This window comes from Nilaparvata lugens, chromosome 1, assembly GCF_014356525.2.
Source record: "Nilaparvata lugens isolate BPH chromosome 1, ASM1435652v1, whole genome shotgun sequence".
Taxonomy (NCBI): Eukaryota; Metazoa; Arthropoda; class Insecta; order Hemiptera; family Delphacidae; genus Nilaparvata; species Nilaparvata lugens.
The window spans coordinates 83883128-83897231 of NC_052504.1; the positions used below are offsets into that span (position 1 = coordinate 83883128).

The following is a 14104-nucleotide window of genomic DNA, read 5'->3' on the forward strand; positions in this document are numbered from 1 at the left end:
TAAAAAGTAACATTACCTTATAAACGTTATTGTAGATTATTTCAAAACGTTATTGTCGGTTATATCAAAACGTTATTTTATTTAAAAAAAAACTATCATGAAACTTGATTCAAATAATACACTTCGTATCAATATTAACATGAAACATCAAAAACATTCACTCCACTAAAATTGAATAACTGAAATGGATGAGAGTAATAATAAAACACAATATACGGTATACTATAAATTTTGATCAGTATCACTGCGATAAGCTGGCCTGACCTGTCAAGATTAGTGTTTATGAATTTTAAATATATTTAATATTAGAAAAGAATGAGAATTAACTGGACTTACAGACTAAGAACATGATGAATATGGTTGAATACTCTCTCAAACGAGATTATTTTAAGGAATATATGGGGTAGGTAGAACGAGATAGATTTTATTTAAAACTATTCAAACTTATAAAACGTGAACTTAATTTTCATTAGTATCCACAATAAGGATTGTACTTAGATTGGAAGAATTAGATAGAGGATTAGAGGAATATTCTCTGCTGTAGTATATTTGGTGCCAAATAAGATTTGCTTGAGACAAGGAATTCAATCTTCATCACTATATTAAACTTCTCAAATCTTTCTTACATGAATTGATCAAAAGAGAAGCCAAAACACACACTGTTATGTGATTTATACGGTATTGAACTATGCGAAAGTTTGACATTCAAGTTCTGAAACTACGGGTAAACTCACCAAACGATCATTGAATGAGAAAGCAACTCGATAATGGCTCATAAATTCAAAGGATAGGCAATATCCTCACAAGGAATTATCAAAGTTTTCAGGCCTTAAGCGCTTGATAGCGGATTCATGGCTCAGTTGAGATGCTAAGCTATGAATTCACATTGGATATCAATGAACGCTAAGATAAACTCGCATAGCAATTCGATAACATCATAAACTATTATTTAAGGGGTTTCACTACTTGAAACATAATGGTTGTCACGTTATTCTTTATATTTAAATAACGATTAGCCTCCTGCTTGGCATCAGTCGGTAAAGCATGAGATTTGATATAATTAGGTCGTGGTTTTCTAATAGTATTCAGTCTTAAAAAAAAATCTTGATAGGCCTAGGTATGAGCTTCCCCTATAACTCTTGTAATTCAATAAATAATAAATATATATAAATATGATACTTATACTATAGTGTTAAGGAATAAAAAATAAATTGCACACCATGAACGTTCATACATATATTACACAAATAATGCAAAGATCAATCGAGGCAAAAAAATATAAAGAGCGATAGAAAAATATAATATAAAAATAGAACAATAATTGAAATCAATAAAATATCACAGGCTAAACTTTATATTCTAGATTTATGGCACGAATCATTACCATGTGCCTTTATCTTAAAATCATATGCATTCTTTGCATGTAGGTGCGATATGCGCTTGCTAATACTTGTCGACTTGGACAATTCAATTAAAAATGTGTGCTCTAAGATCAGCTTGATAAATTAGCCACTAATAATCCAAATATATATATATTAAAATCTCTAGTACTTAGTAGATTTCTTTGTATCGAATATATATTTTTATCTCAGGGTGCAAGATTCGGCACCTGACGGAATAGGTAGAGCCATTCATCTAGTGAATTAGAGCTAAGATAACTATCGCAAATTGTATTGCAAAAAATTAATATTATATGCATATGTTTTACTAGCCTAGATTTTGTACTTCTTTGATTTAATAGAATTTTCTAAAATATTGATCTATATTTTTCTTTCAATTAATACCTTTAATACTAATTTTACTTGCGCAAGTATTACTCTTATTAATTTCTTAATTTATAATAAAACCCTTTCGGCGAGCTAGCTTTGATCATCAGATTAATTCGAAGCACTAGGGCGCCCATCACTAATTCAAATTTAATCACTCACGTGTCGAAAATCTTCTTGTAAGCCGCCGATGTCGATCCAACTCCATGTGGTCCAGGAATATGGTAGCCGGAATCGTCTCCTCCAAGGGGTTATAAATTTAATTAAAATGAAAATGACTTCTGCTTCACAATAGCATCACGAAGTCTTTTAAGAAATTTAATAATTTACTTTAACTTTAACTTTTACAAAATCATTAGTAAGGTACTACGCTCTAAAATATTTGGGGTCCTCTTATGGTGGCATTTGGCTGGCGAGTGCTGGTTCTTCTTTCTCAAGTTTTACAGATCCTCTTTCCGACTTTCAAATTAGCATAAAATTTAAATATCTTAGTCCTCCGCCATTAGGTTCAAATAGATCTTACAAAAAAATGCCAAAATATTGCTTAGATTGTATGATTAATAATTTCTTTGCATTCGAGCCATATCGATAACATAGATTATACAAAGTTTTAACACAAAATCTAGTACATTTATATAAATATATAGAAATATTTTTGAACTGGCCTACAGTTGCCGCCTATTAACTGCCGTTTTACTATTGGTGCATGCAAATTTTATTCGGTATTCATGCGCCTGGTAACTCTTATTTCCTGAATACATTAAATTATTTTTATTTGGTTTTTTATTTATGCTCTTTACATGCTAGTTAATATTCTATACATTAATATTAATTCCATGCTACCTAATAATTAGCCACGTGGACAGGTGTTTTTTCACATTGCACACCATCTGATTGCAATAAAGCTCTGCCAAGGGTTTTTGGTCAGATTCTACGTTCCTCGGTTTGATCGATCTCTAGGTCACCGATCCGTGAATACATGTACATAACCTCAATCTTCAAATATTTTATATAATAATCTATTTATGAGCAATAAAATTCCTTCAAATCCTTTTTAGGTTTTTGTACCATTTAGCCAGAACAAGCTGATGCTATCTAATCTTAGTTATTATCTATTGGCGATATTAGCCAGTTACTTTATTTTCAGACCTATTACTGTTTCTGTTAGGGCTTTTTATCTACCCAGATTTAATATGTTACACGCGCCCCTGGGTTTGAATTCAAAATATTTGAGAATCACAATGTTTTTAATGAAAACCCACCCTTCAATACATCGATATACACTATACTTTATTTATAAATTATACTCTCATACTTCTATCACAGTTCGCAGACATATTTGCTGCATCTCCTTTATACCTTTATCAAATACAATAACAAATTCTCCTCCTCAACACACATAAAATATCATAAATATAAACTTCTAAACGCACTCCTCCTGACAACACTTAAAACATAGTAATTTTTAAATTCGCCGCTTGCAGGGCCGCCAACCTAACTACACACATTTCATAATTCTCATAAATGATTCCTTTTAGACAATAATTTCGATTCACAAAACTTCTGGGCTTATATCTTATAGTATTTCTTAGGTCTTAATATAAATAATTTTTTATACATCAGGTACAATATTTTTCTTTTGCTAATGGCTCTTTGGTTTTTTGGTAGCTTGTATTCACTTTAAGTCTTTTCAGGTAACAAACGTGGCATAATTAAAAGTAATAAATATAAAACATATAAATAAATATACCGACATTAATAAATATGATAATAACAATAATAAATAACAATTTTCGGGGTAACCATACTTTTTTTTATAATCATATGTTTGCAGACATTACATATTTGATTCAGGTGGCCTTGCCCAGCTGGTCACTGATTCTACAGAATTTGCTGTCGAATTTCATAACTAACCTAACTGCTCAATTTTTTTCTCTTTAAAGGTAATTTACAAATTTTAAATATACTATCCCCGCTTGTGTCCTTTTTTATCTGATGTATATAATTTAATTACACATTTAAAATTTATTCTTTTTCTTATTGCAGGCTTCTAACGGTTGGAAGGAATTAAAACATTGGATTGTTGCCACGCGGTCCTATACCAAGATTAAATTTATTAAGGAAGGTTAGTAATCGGTTTGATAATAATGTTTTCCTTGATTTCTTATCATATTTTATTTCAAATTCGAAGATATTTCATGTAGAATTGTTGTGGTCTTCCCGTATCTTTTGACTTTCTGCTTGTAGCTATACTGTAGGCCGGTTGGGTTATCTGCTATCCATTTGTTGATTGTTGAGGCTGTCCTATTACTAATTTATCTTCATGAATTTAAAGCCCTTGTATCTTGTATACTCTTTTAAACAATTCCTTGATTTATTAATGGTAGTTCCTTTCAATCCATTCTTATTCCAATCATCATGTAATTTTAATTTATCTTTCATCTTATATTCATTTAATATTCTTGATTTCGGTTCATTATAACTCATTATGCTCGAGACAATAAACATTTTTATAATAATATTAAATTTCCAATTATCAATCATAGATTCAATTTAATAATAACAATACAATATTTTCCGTCATATCTACAACACACTCTTTTATTAATATCACAGCCATTATTACAAACATTACACACCATAACAAAACATTTATCATCTCTTTAATAGTATTATCTCTCATCATATAATATCCAGGTACTTCCATTTTATTAATATTATTTTTTAATTCTTCCAATCTTATTAGCCACCGTTTATCCTTTATCAAACTCCATGAGTAATCCATTTCCTTGTTGCCCATGCACGAATCCATAGTAGTCTTATCGGTTCCATTTTTATTCCAACATGAATCCATAATAGTTTCGTAAGCAGCTCCGGTTTTGTTCCAATTATTTGATTCCTTTTTTCGGTCACATCGCTGGTTATCTGCTTTAAAGCGTATGTGCCGCGGATGCAGGTTGTCGGCTTCCTGTCTTCCTCGGTGCCGGTCCGGTGTCCCCCTCTGCCTCTTGAAGCGTGCATGCGGCCGGTATGCGCGCGCGTGGTTCCTCCTTCGTCGCTTCTTCCGCCTCCGGGCCTTACGATGCATGCTCCTACGGTCCTGTATGCTGTCCTCTCTGTCCTGATGTCGGCCGTCCGGTGTCCTCGGGCGCTTCCGTCTCCGGGCCTTGTGGTGGTCGCTCCTTTTGTCCCGGATGCCATCCTCTCGTTCTTCCATGGGGTCCTTGGTTTGCTTCGGTGGTGTCCCTTGATAAGCGGTTGTAGGTTCGGTGCGCGGATCTGTTACATTTTCAGTTTGTTCTATATTCATCAACTCCTTAATTATAGCATGATCCTGGTGGCTGTTTATATTAGCAGTGACTCTTCGTGGCGGGTTGCTCTTCGTTGGGGAACAGGATATTTAATATGGGTTGATGTTTGCGGCTGGTTTTGGTGGTGGTTTATCTGGAATTGGCTTTTGTTCTTCTAATAATATTTTCGGTAAATCATTTCTGAATGTGGTGTATGACGTTGAAATATCCTGCTTTTCTTGGTTTGTTTCATTTGAGCTTGTGCTTGTTATATCGGGGGTATCATATAGTCCTGGTTTATTAGCTGTAGTTTTCTGTCTATCTGGTGGCGGGTCGTTGGGTGCTGGGTTCTGGGTTTTTTGTTGATTCAATCCTATTGCATGTGCTAGTGTATAATTTGTACTTACTTGTTGAGGTGGCGGTTTATAATTTCTGTTGTAATTGTTTTGTGTGTGATTATTATGTGAGTTTAATCGATCACGGCCATCATAGTGATTCTTACGATTGCTCTGCTGGGCATAGTGGTTGGTTGTGCGATTTTGAAATTTTTCATTATTCCGGTTACCATTTTGCCTGTGCTCATAGCGGCGTTCAAATTGAGGAGCAGATCGGTAGCGATCGTATGATACCGGTTCATAATTTTGGCTGTTATACTGATTAAATTTTGAGTTATGTTGATTTGGTGCGTATCTCTGGTCTGAACGGTGGTTTGATATTGCCATTGCAGACTGTATGCCATATAAATGATTTATCAGCTGCTTACAATCAGTAATGGGTTGTGTGGCGAGTGCCATTCTAACTTGATACGGTAGCTTCTTTAAAATAATACTTGCTAATGCCGATTCATTAATGGGCTCGCTCAATTGAGAATTTTTAAACTGTAGGGCAGTGACGAAAGTGGTACATGCACCGTCTAAGTTAGGGTTGAAATCGCATGATATAATGTCTGCTAGCACGTCCAACTGTTTACTTCTGCTCCAATACTGTTCCAGGAAGACAGCTACAAACTCATCCAATGATGTAAATTCATGGGCTCTACTCCGAAAGAACATCAGGGGTTCGCCAATCAATAAATTAGTCAAACGAAGACGCCAAAAATTCCAAGAGGTAGGTGCAAGAGTTTGTACCAATTTTATCTGATCAATGAATGGTTGATGTTGCAAATGGCGATCAGTATTATCAAATTTTCCTAGTCCTTGTAATATACTATGCACGTTGAGGTTGTCTGTTTGAATCCCTTGAGGTTGTTGTTGAATATGATTTTCCAATGCTATTATTTTTTCCTGCGTTATCTGCCATTGACTATTATGTGTAATTTTATTTGCGTTTATTTCTTGATTTAATTGAGTCAGAGTGGATTTTTGAATTAGTAGAGTTCCATTTAAAGCTTTACAGGTTTCAGTATTTTGATTGATGCTACCTTGCAGTTGGTTCATTTTTGTGGACATATTAGTCTGTTTACTTTGTATTTCTTTAATACTGTTAATATTTTTGTCAACTGTAGTTGTTAAGTTTTGATTGGCAACGGTAATTTGTTTGTGGATTTCTTGGTGGCAATCGGCCTTAATGTTATTGGTTATATCCTGAATGGGTGTAGTGATTTGTATGGTTAGGTTATCTATCCTTTCATTGAGTTCACATGTAACCGTATCCAACCTTTCCGATAATCCTGCCGTAACTTTATCCTGACTTTCTTTTTGTAGGGTTATCATTGCTTTTAATTCTTCCCTATGATTCTCTACTTTAGTTTCAATATTATCCAACCGTTGTTCTACTGATTTTATAGCGCCTGCGGTCTCTTTCATGCCCTGTTCCACTGTTTGTTTATTTTCCTCTTTTACTGTAGCAATCTCTTTTTTAATCTCCTGCATCATACTATCCATTGTTTTTTGTAACATAATATTGAAAGTACTGCTAGTTTGTTCCATTATTACCTTTTGAAGCGGATCTAACTCTGTGATTGAAAATATACTTTGTTTGCTCAGGTGTGACTCGGCCTCCGGCGATGCGGGTTCTGCAGGCTGCTCCTCGCCCCCTTCAAAGTTGATCTCTACTATCCGTTGATTCAATGGTGTGTCAGCGGCGTCGATTCGAGTGGATGATAGAGGTTGCAGACCTGGTGGATCGAAGACTATCGACCCGACGCTTCCTGGTTCCCTTTCTCGTGGCGTATTGGCATCTACCGTGGTGGGGTTTGATGTGCTTGGAGTCGACAAAGTGGGATCTGTGCAACCGCCGTACATATATGAAACTTCAGAGTTTGCGGGAGTGTGATTCATTATGTCAAATATGATAAATGCTAATTAAACAGTGATAAGAATGATAAGCGAAATGCTTAAAAAAGAGACACAAACCGGGACTTACAGTGAAACAGTGATGTGTAAAGTGTTTGGATACTCTTACAACAAGGTATTTATACTTAAGTTTTTTATAATGCTCTAGCGCCCCCAATGTTTTGTTTTAATTTATTCTTGGCTAGTTTACAGGCTGAGACTTATTTTCCAACCGGCTTAAACACATAATATATTTTTGACTAGAAAGTAATAGCAGTTTAGGCTTGTAAAATATAATCTCTCTCTATAAACAGGTAATTTTTTACAGTACTAATAATATAAAATTTTCTTTAAAACATATGATTTCTCTTTATTTAAAGCTATTGATTCCCCAAAAAGTAATACAAATTTCCCTTCGCCAGTTTTCCTCACAACTCGTATAAGTTATCTATAATTTTCAATATGGTTATTGACTTAATTTCAAATAATTATTCAATGAGCTTGGCTCTCATCATCAGTCCCACGTTGGTACGGCATGTCTTTCTGTCACGTTATTCTTTATATTTAAATAACGATTAGCCTCCTGCTTGGCATCAGTCGGTAAAGCATGAGATTTGATATAATTAGGTCGTGGTTTTCTAATAGTATTCAGTCTTAAAAAAAAATCTTGATAGGCCTAGGTATGAGCTTCCCCTATAACTCTTGTAATTCAATAAATAATAAATATATATAATATGATACTTATACTATAGTGTTGAGGAATAAAAAATAAATTGCACACCATGAACGTTCATACATATATTACACAAATAATGCAAAGATCAATCGAGGCAAAAAATATATAAAGAGCGATAGAAAAATATAATATAAAAATAGAACAATAATTGAAATCAGTAAAATATCACAGGCTAAACTTTATATTCTAGATTTATAGCACGAATCATTACCATGTGCCTTATCTTAAAATCATATGCATTCTGTTGCATGTAGGTGCGATATGCGCTGGCTAATACTTGTCGACTTGGACAATTCAATTAAAAATGTGTGCTCTAAGATCAGCTTGATAAATTAGCCACTAATAATCCAAATATATATATATTAAAATCTCTAGTACTTAGTAGATTTCTTTGTATCGAATATATATTTTTATCTCAGGGTGCAAGATTCGGCACCTGACGGAATAGGTAGAGCCATTCATCTAGTGAATTAGAGCTAAGATAAACTATCGCAAATTGTATTGCAAAAAATTAGATATTATATGCATATGTTTTACTAGCCTAGATTTTGTACTTCTTTGATTTAATAGAATTTTCTAAAATATTGATCTATATTTTTCTTTCAATTAAATACCTTTAATACTAATTTTACTTGCGCAAGTATTACTCTTATTAATTTCTTAATTTATAATAAAACCCTTTCGGCGAGCTAGCTTTGATCATCAGATTAATTTGAAGCACTAGGGCGCCCATCACTAATTCAAATTTAATCACTCACGTGTCGAAAATCTTCTTGTAAGCCGCCGATGTCGATCCAACTCCATGCGGTCCAGGAATATGGTAGCCGGAATCGTCTCTTCCAAGGGGTTATAAATTTAATTAAAATGAAAATGACTTCTGCTTCACAATAGCATCACGAAGTCTTTTAAGAAATTTAATAATTTACTTTAACTTTAACTTTTACAAAATCATTAGTAAGGTACTACGCTCTAAAATATTTGGGGTCCTCTTATGGTGGCATTTGGCTGGCGAGTGCTGGTTCTTCTTTCTCAAGTTTTACAGATCCTCTTTCCGACTTTCAAATTAGCATAAAATTTAAATATCTTAGTCCTCCGCCATTAGGTTCAAATAGATCTTACAAAAAAATGCCAAAATATTGCTTAGATTGTATGATTAATAATTTCTTTGCATTTGAGCCATATCGATAACATAGATTATACAAAGTTTTAACACAAAATCTAGTACATTTATATAAATATATAGAAATATTTTTGAACTGGCCTACAGTTGCCGCCTATTAACTGCCGTTTTACTATTGGTGCATGCAAATTTTATTCGGTATTCATGCGCCTGGTAACTCTTATTTCCTGAATACATTAAATTATTTTTATTTGGTTTTTTATTTATGCTCTTTACATGCTAGTTAATATTCTATACATTAATATTAATTCCATGCTACCTAATAATTAGCCACGTGGACAGGTGTTTTTTCACATTGCACACCATCTGATTGCAATAAAGCTCTGCCAAGGGGTTTTGGTCAGATTCTACGTTCTCGGTTTGATCGATCTCTAGGTCACCGATCCGTGAATACATGTACATAACCTCAATCTTCAAATATTTTATATAATAATCTATTTATGAGCAATAAAATTCCTTCAAATCCTTTTTAGGTTTTTGTACCATTTAGCCAGAACAAGCTGATGCTATCTAATCTTAGTTATTATCTATTTGGCGATATTAGCCAGTTACTTTATTTTCAGACCTATTACTGTTTCTGTTAGGGCTTTTTATCTGCCCAGATTTAATATGTTACATGGTATGGATTTGAACAAATTTTCTACCACAACTACAATTTATTCTATGTTGATTTCTTAATTCAAAATGTAATTCAGAATTTTTTCCGAAATATTCCTGAAAATTCACGATTTGGATACGTTATCCATACACTTTAAACTTTTTTATAGGAATTCAGTAATATTACTTTCCTTGCCCTATTACCATAGGTAAGGAAAGTATTGCTTTCCAAAAAAAATTAAGGTACCCCAATTTCTAAATTTCTATACGTTTCTAGGTCCCCTGAGTCCGAAAAAATGGTTTTTGGGTATTGGTCTGTATGTGTGTGTGTGTGTATGAGTGTATGTGCGTCTGTGTACACGATATCTCATCTCCCAGTTAACAGAATAACTTGAAATTTGGAGCATAAGGTCCTCACACTATAAGGATCCGACACGAACAATTTCGATCAAATGCAATCCTAGATCAAAATGTTGTCAAAAACAGGGTTTTTCGCGATTTTCTCGAAAACGGCTCCAACGATTTTGATCAAATTCATACCTGAAATAGTCATTGATAAGCTCTATCAACTGCAACAAGTCCTATATCTGTAAAAATTTCAGGAGCTTCACCCCATCTATGCAAAGTTTGATTTTGGATTCTCAATTATCAGCCTTCATAAATACAATTTAAACGAAAAATTTCATGTGGAAAAGATTGAGCATGAAAATCTCTGCAATTAATGCCCAGTAACATTTCCACCTAAAATTGAAAATAAGCTTGAAATCCCAGAAAATGTGATTATTAAATTGCAAACTGTTGATTCTATTAAATCATTCACTACGAAGAGATGGCAGACCTCGTGTGTTTCCAGCGTTATTGACCTATCACCAGCTGTCTCATATCTTTGAGTAGTAGACTTGTGATGCGCGAGTACACTAGCGTCAGTTGATCAATTTTCATAACGGTAAGGAAAGTTGTGTGAGTGCACCACACCAGATTTTTTGTTTTTCAGAACTGCTTATAATTCTAGTTGCTACTCGTTGAAAATGTATAAAAATATAGTGAATAACATTATTTATGAACTCAATAGTCTGAAGTTGAATTACGGGGATTAACTTATTTTTTCAAGCTTTGAATTGCACGAATAAAAAGAGGAAAACTGAAATTATAATCATTTCATACTCTGTAATGTATACACAGAACTTTGCACTCTGGAAGGGTAATATCATTGAGGCTAGTAAAAGCAGTCCATTGCATTCTGTCAAAGTTCAAACTCAATCAAATTGACGCTCCATGTGAATGGACAAGAGAGATACCCCCATCCATCCCCGTTCATTCATCGACTCCATTCTATTTTCGAATCAGTCCAGTTACTTGGTCATTAAATATTACTTACCTTTTTCTGTGCTTGATATCCACATAAACCCTGGGCTTGTGCGTCGGTAATGGGAGGAACGGTGTTGAGAGATGGTGACCTACAGTTTTAGGTGAGTTTTAAGCTACCCTATCGGGAAGTGATTTTGCAGCTCGTAATTATCTTACAGCAGGACTGGCCTCAAGCACAAACCATTCTAACGGGAGAACCGATAACACAGAGCTTATCCCAAACTGTGTGAAGAAACTGTGTTGCCTGCGGGGAATATGCTACTGTAATTTTTACTTTCCTTGCCCTATTACCATAGGTAAGGAAAGTATTGCTTTCCGAAAAAAAATAAGGTACCTCAATTTATTTCTATATTTCTTTACGTTTCAAGGTCCCCTGAATCCAAAAAAGTGGTCTTTGGGTATTGGTCTGTGTGTGTGTGTGTGTGTGTGTGTGTGTGTGTGTGTGTGTGTGTGTGTGTGTGGTGTGTGTGTGTGTGTGTGTGTGTGTGTGTGTATGAGTGTATGTAAGTCCGTGTACACGATATCTCATCTCTTAATCAACGGAATGACTTGAAATTTGAAACTTAAGGTCCTTCCCCTATAAGGAACCGACACGAACAATTTCGATCAAATTCAATTCAAGATGGCGGCTATAATGGCGAAAATGTTGTCAAAAACAGGATTTTCCGCGATTTTCTCGAAAACGGCTCCAACGATTTTGATCAAATTTATACCTATAAAATTCATTGATAAGCTCTATCAACTGCCACTAGTCCCATATCTGTAAAAATTTCAGGAGCTCCGCCCCATCCATGCAAAGTTTGATTTTAGATTCCAAATTATCAGGCTTCAGATACAATTTAAACAAAAAATTCCAAGTGGAAAAGACTGGGCATGAAAATCTCTACAATTAATGTCTAGTAACATTTTCACCTAAAATTGGAAATAAGCTCGAAGTTCGAGAAAATAAGATTATTCAATTTGCAAACTGTTGGCAAGTATTGATTTTATTAAATTAAGTGTTTATTCTATTTTATTTCGTTATTATATCTAATTAAATAAATGTATGTATCTTGGTTTAAGTGCAGTAGCATATACTTATATTTATTTTTTGTAAAGCTTTTTTGTATTTTGTTTTTGGCAAATAAATTCACTCACTCATTCATTCATTCAAATCATTCACTATGAACAGATAGCAGACTTCATGTGTCTGCAGCGTTATTGTCCTGTCACCAGCTGGCTTAGATCTTCAAGTTTTAATAGTAGACTAATTAATTTAGATGCGCGGGAACACTAGCGTCAGTTGATCAATTTTCCGCAAGGAAAGTTGTGTGAGTGCGCCACACCAGATTTTTCTGTTCAATAAACAGTAAATTTTTGTTAATGATTTGAAGATCAAGTGATTGATTGCTATTCAATAATTATATTGAACGGTTAATTTTTGTTGATGATTTGGAGATCAATGATGAATGCTGTGAACAATATTATTATATGCTGTATATTATACGATATAATCGTAGTGTCAATATCAAAATGTAAGAGGAATTTCAACAAAATTTGTTGAATCACAGTAACTCATTCTTTATTTATGAGAAGAAGATGAGAGCAAGCTCGCTCTCAACTAGTAGGAGGTCCTAAATTAAGAGGTTCCTATGTGCTGAGCAGAAGAAAGCACAAAGTAGAAGCTGCAAACTATGTAAAATGAGACAGCCAGTATAATTTTGTGTTGAGCAGCCGAGCTTTTGTTTTTGTGTCGATTGCTATTTGAGAATGAGGGCGTTGATGAGCTGGAAACCATACAAAGCGGGTGACAATTTCTTTGAAGACGCAGGCTGGAGAGGGTGGAGGATTGAGAGGGTGGAGGATTGAGAGGGTGGAGGATTGAGAGGGTGGCCCACATCTCGACGAGTGTGCTGTTTACTTTTCTTCGCAGTGAGCAAATAAAGCGCGCACATTTAAGTCGCTTTCAGCCCTGTAAGCACCCATTCCAAGTGCACAAGATGGAGCTCACTACTTTGATTTCAGCTTCCGAGATCTCTATCACATGTTTCAAGCTCATGTTTGTTGACAAGCGTACAATGTGCAAGGAACAGAGAGTGGAGTTATTATGGAGACAATCTGTATTCTTGAAATTCCATATTGTTTTCACTTGTAGAAATTTTCAGGACAAATTGGACAGAGTAGCTGAGATGCTTCATCACCTCCTTGTGAGAGATTTTGATAATATTATGCAGATTCTCCAAATCAATCTTATTGAAATCTATTATTTTGGAATCACTCATTGGAATAAAAAAGGAAAATATGTCGGATATACTTGAAACAATTACAAACCAATAATACTGATTGAAGAATGAATTTCCCCTCATTGAAACCGTTTTCTTGGATCTCTTGTATTAATGTTTAAAATCAGATTGTTATTGTTATTAATTAGCATCCATATATATGAGAACTATATCTATCAAATAGTATACTAATATCGGGGACCAAGCTTCGCTCTGGAGTACGAAAGCATAGAAAATTTACTACGAAAGAAGAAATTATAATAACATTCATAGTTTATACAGAGATTTTCTATCTAATCACAGTAAATTGAGATTAATTTCCAGAGGAATGCAAAAATTCCCGTCACAAAGGCCCGGTTGCACAAAAGCCGGTTAAATTTTAATCCTGATTAATTTCACGTGAACCAAATCAGAGAAGACCATTCCAAAAAGATGGATCTACTGGAATTAATCAGGATTGAAAATAACCCGGCTTTTTTGCAACCGGCACTAAGAGTACCTGATTGAATGATTACAAAAGATCAACAGCTGAGTCATAATTTTGACACAGTCCCACACACATGAGCTCGCTCACTCACTTCCATCATCAACATACGACGAAATAATTATTATTAGCTGTTTTTCCAAGGATAA

General features: G+C 34.3%; 1 protein-coding gene across 1 annotated transcript in view; it reads right to left on the minus strand.

Annotated features, from left to right (window-relative positions):
- The window catches only part of LOC111048431 (growth/differentiation factor 10), a 76833-nt gene that overhangs the window by 9666 nt on the left and 53063 nt on the right, over positions 1-14104 (minus strand). The gene's annotated exons all lie outside the window — the stretch shown is intronic.